This window comes from Acomys minous (assembly GCF_964271855.1).
Source record: "Acomys minous genome assembly, chromosome: 4".
Classification (NCBI taxonomy): domain Eukaryota; kingdom Metazoa; phylum Chordata; class Mammalia; order Rodentia; family Muridae; genus Acomys; species Acomys minous.
In genome coordinates, this window is record NC_140486.1 from 46295501 (window position 1) to 46307988 (window position 12488).

At 44.2% G+C, this 12488-nt stretch overlaps 1 protein-coding gene across 1 annotated transcript in view; it reads left to right on the forward strand.

Moving 5' to 3' along the window:
- The first annotated feature begins 1659 nt into the window (after nucleotides 1-1659).
- Nucleotides 1660-12488, forward strand: part of NR3C1 (nuclear receptor subfamily 3 group C member 1) — a 123639-nt gene continuing 112810 nt past the window's right edge. The window contains exon 1 of the mRNA XM_084779985.1: nucleotides 1660-1798. The gene's annotated coding sequence lies outside the window, so the exon portion shown is untranslated. The remainder of the gene's footprint in view (nucleotides 1799-12488) is intronic.

Here is a 12488-nt window from a genome sequence, read left to right on the forward strand (position 1 = left end):
TCTGTCACCAAACAGAACATCTACTTTCTTAAAGTCTGAATCTTCTGTTCTTGCTAAGTAAATGGTCTCCACTCCTCAAGCAACAATCATCACGTGATCCTGATAGCTTTTTGTTTCATAGTAAATGCTTGAGAACAATTGCACATGTCCCAGAAAGCGATGCTTGCCAGCATGGACCAGCTCAACACAGCAGCTACTTTGTGTCCCCCAAGTTACTGTAGCAGCAAGTTTCTGTGTAGTTCCCACAGATGTTTTATGTAAATCACTGGTGTGTGTGTGTGTGTGTGTGTGTGTGTGTGTGTGTGTGTGTGTGTGTAAGTGGCAACTCTGCCATTTAACTGACCTGGAGAAAATGTTCTGTAAACCAGTCTGTTGGGAGGATTCTACTGAATTTAGAGTTCAGTGTAACTGGATGGACTGGCTGAGGCCCTTCTGGTGGGACAGTGAAGTCACAAGCAGTGGCTCAGCTGTGAGTGCTCAAGCCAGCACACATCCCCCACCCTGGCATTCTGCTTCTGCAGGCCACTGTCACTCTTGCCACGTTGATTATGTAATACATCTCTCACTGCTCAACTGTTACGGATGTACTTAAAATGGCACACTTGTTTACAACCCAAATCTCGACCAAGACCCTGAACTACCTTGGGCCTTATGTCAGAGGTAACAAAAGGCGCACTAATATATTTCGCTCGTTTCCAAATCAGCAGATTAAATTGTGCACCCTGGCATAGAGTCTCTTCAGGCAAATGAGGAAGTGCCAGTTAAAGGTAATGTGTAAAATCAAAACGAAAGTTTTACTGGCATCTGCTTGACGGCAGAGGATTATAATCAATGATAAAAATTGTCTGAAGCTATTTTCATTTCCTTCCACCAAGTGGGCAAAGCTGTGAGGTTTGGTCTTAACTCCTCTCTCGGGTCCCCCTCTCTCTCTTTTCTGGTTCCTTCTTGCTCTTTTTAGGGCTTGCACGGACCCGTGGGTAGACGCTGCCCACTTTCACTTCTGCTGAGGAAATTACAGCATGCTTCTGTAAACGGTAGAGAGAAAGAGAAAACAGATGTTCTGACACCAAATGGTTGAACCTCGGAGGGTTAGCAGTATTGTCAGGACCAGCAGGACTGTAAAATGTACATGAGTCTGAGAGGAGCACTGGGGTATGAGTAGGGATGAAGTGGACAAGTAAGATGAGAAAAAAAAAAAGGAAGTGGGTGGACGTCTGTGAGTTATCTACTCTACCGATCCCTCTTGAGCGTGATGTGGCGCCCTACTCTAGTCCCGTTGTGATGGTTTCTATTCGAGTCTGACTCGACTGCTGACTCAGTATCTCCGTAGAACCAGGAAGTTCACCCCAAAGAGGAGAGTCACTGTATTAGTCAGGGTCTCTCAAAAAAAGTTAGACCCAAGCGGCAGAATTCTCCGGTCTGAAATTCTCTGCTTTGTACTCAAAGGAAGGAAGGCGCCAGTAGGAGCTTGCACATCAAACGTGGTGCTGGCTTAGCTTCTTCTAGAAAAAAGCAGCCTGCGTCACTTCGAAGCCAGATTTGGTTCTCTGCTCTGAGAGCGGTTAGCCCAGTGGAGGGGCTGGCTTCCGTGACAACTGGTGCAGGGACAGGTGCAGTGTGGGTCCCACAGATATGAACCCTGATAAAGAGTGCATGAGCACTTACTCTGCCCAAGAATGGAGAGGAGAGAAGCCCAGCTCCCACTCTCCTGGGGTTCCGTTTTCAGCCTGATCATCTGCAGTCTTCCTGGCAAGGAAGACGTTGCAGAGCCTGCTTCATTAAAGTGTCTGGGAGGAAGGTAAGTGGCACTTTGATTCGCATTCTACAACTGGATAATGTGAGTTCTAATGACGTTAGATGAAGGTCACACAGAGGTCAGAGCATCTGAAAAAAGTATCACAAGGTTTTTTGATGTGCGCCGAACAGTCTGAACAGAGAAATGAAGAGGGCATTTTCCGTGGGTTTATCTAAAAAGAAGTGTGTTGCTCTGAATAGCTTAGTTTCATTTATTCAGCAAGTATGTACTGGGTGCTACTATGGCAATGAAAACAACAAATAAAATGAGGACTAATGAGGCATTTGTGTGTGTGTGTGTGTGTGTGTGTGTGTGTGTGCCCACACATACACACGTGTGTGAGATGCATCAGGTGGAAAGTACCCTGAACAAAACCAAAACATAACAAAGGGCTAGAGAGGGGTGGGGGAGGCTTTTGTGGGGAGACACAATTTAGCAGAGCTCCAAGTAAAGGAGCAGGCCATGTGTTTGTCTAGGGATCCCCAAAGAATATCATGGGCAAGGCTGCGAGATGGACAGGGGTAGAGAAAGTCTGAAGAACAGCAATGCAGGCACTGAAGCAGAGAAGCAGGGCAGAGGGAAAGACGCAGGGGCCAAGAGACATCTGGGAGAGGGACAGCCCTGGCTCTCACACCAGGTGAAGTGGGTATCACGGATGGCTTTACCCAGTGCAGCTTGGAGGCTCATGGGATCTCTGTGGCTGGAGGCAAAGCTTAGTCTATCCAGGCAAGCACGCACACATGCAAGCAGAAGAGCTAGCTAGCTAGGGAGGGGGCTTATCTGAAGGGGAGATGGAGGGGAGCCATTTTGTTTTGTTCTAACTTGTTCTAAGTTTGTTTCTGTTGTGCCTTTTTTCACTTTGTGGCATTGAAAAATGGTGAAATGTGATATCAAAGTAATAAACTGCTTTACTTCACATCAGTTCAAACCATCTTCCTGATACCTGAGTGGATCTTCCTAGCTATGGGCTGTTTAATACAGGGCTGAAAAAAACAGCAAGCAATCAAATACTCCCCAAAGCACGTACACCCTACAGTGTGTTCAGGTAGTTGAATTAGCTCATAAAAAGTACAGTTAACTGGATTTTGTTGATTCTCCTTTCTCTCCACTGTACCAATTAATGAATAACCTATTAAAAATCAAAATGATATGAGATTCTATGACATATGCTTGGGCCAGTTTTGGTAAATCCCCTCTATAGCTACATTTTAAATAAATTGTTTTTCATGATTCTGTGGCTCTCATTGGCATTCTCAAGCATCTCTATCAAGCAGCAGATGTCCAGTGATGGAGTGAAGACAGGAGGCCAAAGGGACTGACCTGGGCATGAAGGGAGGCAGACAGACTTCCCAATCAGATCATTTAGCTGACCTTTAAGCCCACGATTGGATGTTTGTTATCCCAGACACCAGTCCTGGTATCTGTTATAGATAACGGCCTTTGTCTTTCTAGGGCATAGCTTTATTCAGTCTATGCAAGATGACAGTTAGGTTTCCTTCTGGTTCACCAGTTACTGCCTGAGAGATGGGCACCTGAGGAGGGTCTCCTATCCTCCATATGCTTGCTATGTCAGCAGTGATGGTTTCCCCTCTGTCTCCCTCCAAAGGATGTGTTGAATGAAACTATGATCTTCAGGCCAAATGGCTTAAGGCTTATTAATAAGGGCATGAGTCACTGTGCCGCCTTTGAGATATATTATTAACAGATTCTGAGAAGTCCCCCTGCCTCCCCTCAGTGGCCTTTCATAATTAGCCTTTCTACTAAGGCACAGTGAATGCGAGACCTCCTCCACAGACAGAAGCCAAATCCAGCTGCTGTCAGTCACTTACCACCTTTAGTGAATTTATGTATCACACGTCTGTCTGCTGTTCTGCCTCTCACGGGAGGGAGGAAAGACTAAATATGCATGAGAGAGGCCATAGTCAAGCAATGGCAGATGAAGATGGTCCCCAGAGCAAGTGCCTCCAACATGGCAAATGCTACTTGTGGTGTTTCTTGAATCAAAGGAGAAGAAGAAAAGAAGAAGGAGGAGGAGGAGGAGGAGAAGGAGAAGGAGAAGGAGAAGTCCTTTCAGGGTAGACCCTTGGAATTGCTACAACCAGTATCCACAGAGGTGAAATTCTTTAAAGAAGAGCATTGAACCCATGGAGCACCGTATGCTTTTAATAACCTCCAGCCAGAGTTGTTTAAATAATCTCTTCCCAAACACCTCACATTTCGCCAGTTACGCATGGCCCTGCTTCACCTCAGCCTTTCACAAATTCTTTTCCCTTAAGTATTTCTGGAAATGCCCAGGGATGCTAACATGTGGCTAGACACACTTGTTCTGAGCATCCTCATCAAAGCAAGTGCGCACAGTACGGGGCTCATGTGAGTCCACTAAGATAGTACTCAGGACTAGAAGTCTGTCCCCATGTCTGTTGCCACCACAGTCACTGCTACCCAGGCTGGTGAATTCAGAGTGCCTGCCCAATGCCTGAATTAGAGCTTCTCACCCCCTACACCTCCACCCCTTGCCCCCCCACCCCCACCCCCACCCCCACCCCCACCCCCTTTCAGCAGAGTGGTGCTGCCCTCAGCAGGCCCCTGTGCTCAATCTCAGGTGGCTCACAGCAGGCCTCCCTTAGACAGTCCCACTCCTAGTCAAGGACTATGTGTTTCTACTCTGTTCTACTTGTCTTTGCTGCTACCATTCCCACCTCAGGGACAGCTAATCTAACTATTATTCAAAGCTAAGTGTCATTCCTGGAAGCCACTCTAAGCGCTCTGCTGAAAGGCTGTGTGAACCCCAAAGTGTCACCACCTCATATAACCTATCATCCCTTCAAATCCTACACACTGTACTTTTTCCTCAAGACTGTGAAGTCAACCTTTCCTTACTGGAACTGCACTGTCAATGTATACCTTGTCCATGGGGTGCTCCTTTCCATGAGCTCTTCACTTGGGAACACCCCAGTTTTTCCTACAATGATTTGCAACATGTCAGTGAGGAGGATTTTGGTCTTTCTCTGGAGGGTCCGGAGCCCTGTGGGAAAGCAGATACAAAGAACAGCACCAGGTACATTAGGCCTCATTTTGGTCCCTAGAGACTCTTGAGCCATAGTTCTTACCTGGTCGTGACACTCTCTCACTCCAACCATTTCTTTTCCCCTCTTCTCTCCTGAAGGGACCAAACAGTACACCTTATCAAACCACAGAGAGATCAAATGTTCTCCTCTTCCTTTGTGTCTTAAGGTTTTTTCCCCCAACTGCTGTGACAAAATACCCTGACCAAAGCAATTTGAAGGAGAAAGGACTTGGTTTGGCTCACAGTCTGTCACAGTTGGGAAATCACCACAAGAACACTCAAGAACAGAACGTGGTGGCTAATGTATATGCAGCATTCTTTACTTATACAGTCCAAGATGCCCTGCCCAGGGAATGGTCTTACTCACAATTAAGATGGCTCTTCCCATGTCTATTGATAGACTCAAGATGATCCCCCACAGGCATGCTTAGTATCCCCTCACCCAGGCAATCGGGTCCCTGTCAGGTTGACAATACTAAACATCCCACCTCCCCATTTCTCTGGGAAAGCAAGCTGATAGTTGGGTCAAGGTGCACACAGCAGGTGGTGATGGCAAACTGGGAACTGCAGATTAGTGTTCTAAATCCAAGGCCAGTGCCATGACTCAGCAGGTAAAGGTGCTTGCTGCCAAGCCTGATGAACTGAGTTCGAATCCCCAGTGCCTACATGGTAGAAGGAGAGAGCTGACTCCCATGAGTTAACCTCTGATATCTCTCTCTCTCTCTCTCTCTCTCTCTCTCTCTCTCTCTCTCTCTCTCTCTCTCTCTCTCTCTCTCTCACACACACACACACACACACACACACACACACACACACAAATAAATAAACATAATAAGTTTTTAAAGTATGTCAAAACTGGGGACATTTTGTAAGCAGTTGCATTTAAAGGCTCTACCTCAACCTGTATGGGCCCTTGCTGAGGTTGCAGACCCCAAAGAGTAGTGTACCAGCTTCTTGCCCTAAAACACTTGTGTCTAAATCTCTGCTGGCTGCCATTACACCACAGACTGGGCCCTTGAACAACACTTTGCTCACAGTCATAGAGATTGGAAGCCAAGGACAAAGAGGCTAAAATATTCTTAGTCTACTCATGGCCACTTTTTGGTCATAGCCAACTGTCTGCCACGTGTCTTCATATGACAGAAGAATAAGGGAGCTCTCTGGAGTCTCTTTTATGAGGACACAAATCTCACGTGTGAAAGTTCCATCCTCCTGACAATCTTCTCCCAAAGGCCTAACCTCCTAGTCTGTAGTGAGTTAGGGCTGCAACCTATGGATGTGGGGAGAGGCTGCAAATGTTTAGTCTATAGCAACACGCATCATGAAATTTTTCTTCTCAGAAAAAAACATATTCTTGAGAAAAGAAGAATTGCTTGAGTTTGGTATTTCAAGGTCAGTCTGGGCAACAAAGTGAGACCTTGACAGAGAGAGAGGAGGAGGGAAAAAAAAGAAGGAAGGGAGGGAGGGGAAAGAAATGAGAAAGAAAGAAGAAAGGAGGAAGAGAGAGAAAAAGTAAGAGCTAAAGTGACACTGGAGAAGGTTTTTTAAAAGGGTAAAGAAAAATATAGAGGAAAATAACAATCTACCATATCCTCCTTCCCACAAACAGTTAAAATTTTATGTTTTCTATCAATTTATTTAGTATATATTAATACTTTACAGGAAATATAACCTAATATAAAAGTATTAAAAACAGCAGAGATACCTAAAAGAAAATTGGCTTCATTGTACATATGTACATATGAGTACATATACATGCATATGCATACATATGATTTTTCTGTGAGCATTTCCAGATAATGGTTTTTGATGGGATTGTTCCACTTAAGGATAAGATAGACTTAAGTGACCTTCGGTTAACAGTGAGATTGTCTCTGGTGTTTATTATTATTACACTTCCTCTTCTTCCCTTAGGACATATTCTCGATAGAATTTCTTTCTTAGAGAATGTATGTATGTGATTGACAGATATAATGCATGTGCAGTCTAGGACATCCATGATAGCATGCTCTGCTTCAGTAGGTTCCAGAATCATGGGTACTCCATTGCAAGGAAGTTGCACACAGCTCCATTTCACTTCTTGTTCACAATAGGAAGAGCAGAGAGACACAAGCCCTGATAGTCTTCTGCCTTACAAATGTTTCTATGACACTGGAAGCTTCTTAACATTTCATACTTCGATTTATTTGTCTGGAAAATGAGGATTCTCCCACCCAGTTGATAAACTATAAACTTCTACCCAAGGATGAAGCATTGGTGTGACCCTATGAGGCAGAGATATCACTAAGGCAAATTAACTGGTGCGTTGCTGTCAGAGACAGTGTTTAATCCTAGACCAGTCACTCATTCATTGTTGTGCCTCATGGACGAATTACATCACTTCTCTTTTCCTTAGCCTTTTTAATCTATAACATGGATGACAAGTGCTTTCCTCCTCGTGGAGCACTAGACAGGACACTGCTACACGTGAGTAGTGCATGTCAGCTACAATTATCACCATTACTTATGATGAAGAAGGTGGCACGGGTACAACACCAAGTGGTTGAGAGTCGTTGGCTTTTTATTATGTGTTTCTTAAGAACTGTGGTAGGAAAATGTCTGCAGCATGTAGGTGTAGGAGCAATCAAAATCACAAAGTCACCTTAGCCAAAATACCAAATCGGAGTAGTGAGGTCAGTCTTTGCAAAATATGCTCCCCGAGGAAGTCATAAGCCCTGCAGGAGTGTGTTCCAAGGATCTTTGGTGGTCACAGGAGGAAGAGGATCAGGATGGGTAGGAAATTTAGGGTTTCAGTGTCCCCCCATACATACAGCTTTCATTTAACAGTTAAAATTCTTAGCTGATGAGCCATACCATCCCGCCTTGCATCCTCAACCAGACCTCATTTCCCAGGTTTCATTAAGCGTTACCATGTGCTCACATTGTGGGCCATATGGTTTCTGTCTGTATGGCCTAGCTCTTCCATTGCAGTGTGAAAGCAGCCACCTGAGACATATAAACATATGGATGTGCTATGTCCCATAAAACTATATATATATATATATATATATATATATATATATATATATATATATATATATATATATATATATACACACATATCTTGTCTGTGGTTTGCCAGCTCCTGGATGAGAGCACAATAAGCCAAGGGAGGTTGCACAGTGAAGCTGAAAGACAGACAGGAGCCAATCAGGAGGCATCCTGGGATCAGAGCACCACTTCAGTCCTACGCCAGCAGGAAGCAGGCTGTTAAGCATTTTAGAAAGCAGTGTGTCTCGGTGTCGGAAACTCAGATCTGCAGCTTTCATTTACGGTATGGACACAGGGGCCCTTTTGTCCTTTCCTGTGTGGAGTGTCTCCCTAAAGCTCATGAGGTAGCATCTCTAGGGAAAGGCCGGCTTCCAGGGGCCCCACAAGGTGACATTTGTCACTGGTGAACTTGCCATGGAAGTGGCATTCATCTACAGCTTAGTGGACCAGGGACCCCAATCTGTCAGCACACCATCCTTGTTCTCGGCCAGACTTATACTCCAAGTTCAAGTGCCTCCCACCTTAGGTTAAAAGCCCAATTTACTAATTCCATCTTTAATTTATTTAATAATTAGTGGATGGAGCTTCATTATGACATTTCATTTATAAATATAGATGTGTATCATTGTACTTTGTTTGCTCAAGTAATTTTCTATGACAAATACAGATGCCAAACGAGAGCAGCTCATTTTCTCATCTCTAACATAAATTACATCCTTAGAGAAACAATAGCCGCAACCACGATGGTTAGCATTTGTGCTACCAGGCCCAGTATAGATCTATCTATGCAATTACTGAGACCTTAAAATAAGTCTATTAGGTCAAAACTATAGCTAAGTCCTGTTCATATACAAAGGAAGAGATTATGTAACTCCAGAACACACAGCTAGTGAGTGGTAGAAGTAAGAGCTGAAACTCATATGGTATAAGCCAGGGTCTGGCATTTAACCAGTATAACATGGACAGTCAAGCAGCAGAGGCATAGGGAAAAGGCAGATGGATATCTTTCTGATGTCTCAAGGACATAGCCTGATACATCCATCTCTGCTAGGAATGGCACAACAACAGATCCATCAACTTACAATGCCCTTTGGTTACAGTGGTACCCACCTCCATATTGACCGTAGCCTTCTCACTAGCAGAGGCATTCCCGGGCAGATTAGCATGTAGCTCAGTGGCAGAGGACATGCCCAGTGTGCCCAAGGCCCTGCATTCAAATCAAGCGCCGCGTGGGAGCACGAAGCAGAACCCCCAAACTCTATACTCCCATCTGGTGCTCAAAGGTAACTAGAATTTTATACAATAGGTTGTTGTTTATGTTTGGCTTTACCTGACTCAGAACAGTAGTTCTCAACCTTCCCAATGCTGCCGCTCTTCAGTGGCACGCCCTCGTGTTGTGGTGACCCCAAATCATAAAATGATTTTTTTTTGTCGCTACTTCATAACTGTAACCTTTCTACTGTTATGACTTGTAGGGTAAATATCTGATATGCAGGATATCTGATATGTGACCCCTGTGAAAGGGGTTGAGGACCCACAGGTTGAGAACCACTGATGTGGCGCAATGTGTTAAAAGCCTGTCCCTGCATGCTACTGGCAGCACATCACGCCTTTCTGTAGATCTAGAGCAGCTAGGGCATCTTGCTGTAGGGACCACATTTGATTTCTCATTCATCACCCGACAAGCATTTAGGTTCTAACCGTTTGACTAATAGGAATAATGTCATTGTAAGCACTCAAGTAGAAAATTTTGTCTAGAAATGTATAACTTCACTCAATAGGCTTTTTTTTTTTTTAGGGGAATTTTGTTTTTTGAGACAGGGTTTCTCTGTACAGCCCTGGCTGTCCTGGAACTCTCTCTGTAGACCAGGCTGGACTTGAACTCAGAGATCCACCTGCCTGTGCTCCCTGAGTGCTGGGTAAAGGCATGCGCCACCACCACTGCCCAGCTAAGCGACTTTTTTTTTCCCTTAAGTTTTTAAAAAATATTTCATACATGAGTACTGTATGTGCATCATTTCACCTCCTCTCCTACCAGCTCTTCCCCATACCCTCCCACTCTTACTTAATTATTATTACATATGTGCACAATCATACACTCATACATACTCTGGCTAGTCTTACGTCAACTTGACACAAGCTACAAATATCTGAAAGGAGGAAACCTGCCGGGCATGGTGGCACACACCTGTAATCCCAGCACTCGGGAGGCAGAGGCAGGCAGATCACGGTGAGTTCAAGACCAGCCAGGTCTACAAAGTGAGTCCAGGACAGCCAAGGATACACAGAGAAACCCTGTCTTGGAGGGAAAAATGCCTCCATAAGATTCAGCTGTAAGGCATATTGGCATATTTTAAATTAGTGACTAGTGAGGGAGGAGCTAGCCCACCATGGGCAGTGCCATCCCTGGGAAAGCAGGCTGAGCAAGCCATGGGGAACAAGCTAGTAAGCAACACCCCTCCATGGCCTCTGCATTAGCTCCTACCTCCAGGTTCCTGCCCTGTTTGAGTTCCTGCCCTGGCTTCCTTTGGTAATGAACAGGGATATGGAAGTGTAGGACAAATAAGCCCTCTCCTCCCCAACTTGCTTTTTGGTCACGGCATCCATCACAGCAACAGAAACCCTAAGACACATACGTACAACTTCCTGAGTTCATTTAGTGTTGCTTGTACATTTGTGTGTTTGGGGCCGATCACTTAGGATTAGATAACCTGTCCATTGCCTTGTCCCTGAAGAAGATTGATTCTCCCTCTCTCGGTTGCCATTACTTGCCTGTAGCCCTTTATCTAGATTTGAGGGCACGTGAGTGGTGCTGTCCACGCTGACATGTCAGCTGGACTTTGTCATTGTTCAGAGCTTCTTTGAGCAACCATATTGTTGAGATTTCAAGGACGCAGCTCCCGTGTCACGCGTGAAAGATGCTATCTCACAGGAGATGCCCTCATTTCCTTGGCTCTGTCAGTCATTTAACCTCCCTCTTCTGGGACGTCCCCCGAGCCTTCAGTGAAGAGGTTATGTAATAGATACACCAATTGGGATTGGCACCTAGGATCGGCTGTTCTCTGTAATTTGACCAGTTTTAGATTTCAGTAATGCACTCCATCTGCTGCAAAAAGTAGGTTTTTAAGTGAGGAGTGAGAGCTATACTTAATTGTGGATATAAGAATACATATTTAGAAAGTACTTAGAAATTACAATGGCCTAGGAAAGTGGCAGTAGTAGACCATCCTCTAGGGCCCGTGGCCTCACCAGTGACCTCACAGGGAATTGGGTAGGTTTACAGCACCAGATGTAAATTCCCTCCCACTGAGAAGATACTGAGTCTAATTAGACAGTTGTTGGTTACCCCAAGACATAGGTGTCACTATTGTACCTTTGAGGACATCTGGCTACTGTTGCGGTTTATGTGTAGGTAGGACTATCGATTGTCCTTCTCTCAGAAGCCTGCATAACAGCTTCTGATGCTACCAGAGCTAGTCCTCAGGGAAGAAGCTTCCAGATCAGACCCAGGCCGACTCCTCCAAGTCCTGTTCATGACATAGAGGTATCTTCAATTATATGGTCTTATTTAGTTCTGGGAGGCAACAGAGGGCAATGGCAGTAACTTGTATTGTTTTGGAGTCTCTCAAACTGTTCAGGGAACTTCTTAAGATCACACAGTAACTCTATGTTTAATTTTTTTGAGGGAACTGTGATGTGTTTTCCATAAGATTGAACCATTTTGAACTCTATTATCGCTGTGGGAGAGCTCCCATTTCTCACACATTATGTTCCTTTTCTAAACATATGCCCTAACCTAGTGGATATAGAGCAATACCTCTTGTGTTCACAGCTAATAAAGTAGAGCATCTTTTAGCATCTTTTATATGTGTATTAGTCATTTGTCTCCATTAGAGAATTTGATGCAAGTCATTTGTTGTCTTTTCATTGTTGAGTAGCAACAGTTCTTTATATATTCTACATCTAGGCTTAATCAGATACATGATTTGCAATAGTTCCCTTGTTTACTTTCTCCATGCTTTCTTTTGAGGTAGAAAAGATTAATTTTGATGAAATTCAGTTTGGCTCTTCTCTTGTTTGCCTGAGCTTTAGTATCAGCTCTAACCATTATACGATCCAAGGTTATTTACCTGTATGTTTCCTCCTAAGAATTTTATATTAACACCATTTGTTGAAAAAGGTCTTAGCATTTTTGTCAAAAATCAGTTGGGCCAAGACCTATGTTTCTGGACTCTTAATTCTGTCCCATCATCTAAATGCCTGTTCATATGCCACACTATTTTGATCCATGTAGCTTTGCAGTAAGTTTTTAAGTTGGTGAGTGTGACTTCTCCAATTCTGCTCTTCAAAAAATTGTTTTGTTGTTTTTTCTTAATAACATCTTAAGGCAACAAGTTAAAGATGAAGCTGCAACTCAATAAAGGAAGGCAAGGTCAGGGAGCGTGGAGAGCTCTGCTCTGTGTGTAGTGATTTATTTTGTGGACTAGCTTGGTTTCCTCTCTGTTCCAGCTCTGAAAGCCAAAGTAGCTTCTCTTTCAGAGCCAGTTTACAAAAGAGGTTGGGACCCCGAGACAGTTAAATAATTTGGCCACACAA